Source organism: Triticum dicoccoides, chromosome 4B, assembly GCF_002162155.2.
Source record: "Triticum dicoccoides isolate Atlit2015 ecotype Zavitan chromosome 4B, WEW_v2.0, whole genome shotgun sequence".
Taxonomy (NCBI): Eukaryota; Viridiplantae; Streptophyta; class Magnoliopsida; order Poales; family Poaceae; genus Triticum; species Triticum dicoccoides.
The window spans coordinates 20,268,268-20,269,214 of NC_041387.1; the positions used below are offsets into that span (position 1 = coordinate 20,268,268).

General features: G+C 46.9%; 1 long non-coding RNA gene across 1 annotated transcript; it reads left to right on the forward strand.

Annotated features, from left to right (window-relative positions):
* On the forward strand, positions 1 to 652 carry LOC119293233. The gene is made up of 2 exons (XR_005142990.1): positions 1 to 35; positions 257 to 652. It is a non-coding gene; the product is annotated as an uncharacterized LOC119293233 (long non-coding RNA).
* The last annotated feature ends 295 nt before the right edge of the window (positions 653 to 947 follow it).

The following is a 947-nucleotide window of genomic DNA, read 5'->3' on the forward strand; positions in this document are numbered from 1 at the left end:
TGTCAACGCTGGATGTGCCAAACCTCCACCATCAGGTCGGATCCAATCTTTCTTTTTCCATTCTTTCCATTCTACGGTAATTGGTCGATAGGTCCCCTCGAGCTGATTCTCCTTTAATAATTCCTTCCCTTGATTGATTTTGAGGCGGCTTGTTGATTTCAGATCGCCCACACATATATATTGATGAAATATGACTAAAATAGCGAGGTGGTACTGTCTTTTTCTAATATGAAGTCGAATCCTCTCTGGTTCGCAGGTGGAGAGTTTGATCCCAGGCGGTGATGATTTTATTTTTGCCTCCTCTGCCTCAGGCAGAGGAACGGAGAGTGGCGGCAAGGGCAGCCGCCGGCGCGATGACGAGAACCCAGGGGTGGACACACGGGAGATTGGGTGCTCGCGCGAAGCCTCCTGCAGCACGGTCGCCCACGAGCCCACCCGGAGCTGTCGCCCCCGCTGAAATGTGCCACCCCGCTGCCCGTGAAATGCGCCGCCCCGCTGCACTCGAAAGGAAGCTGTCTGGATAAAGAAAGGATCGCGGGCTGAATTCTTACGAACGTAGGGGCATCTTTGTAAAAATGAATCGTTTTTGCAGCTTCACTTAAACGGAGACTGCGGGTTAATTTATAATAAATCGAGGGACTTTTATGCAAAATCACCAGCGACGACGTACGGACAGAAACCCAATTCTCTTTATTATTATTATATATATATATATATATAATTAGGTAAAGATAAAGATTATTGAGAGAAATCAAAATCAAAATCGGAGTGAACAAAACGGAATTATTTGAAGAGGGGAGGGGGATTGAAGAAGAATAAAATAGGAGACCTCAAATGCGTGCCTTGGCTTGCATCCCATGAGTTGGAGTGTGCTGTGGAGGAGGGATCGCGTGTAGGTGAAGGAGGAATCATTCACTAGTGGAAAAACGGATAGCCACAACTAATTA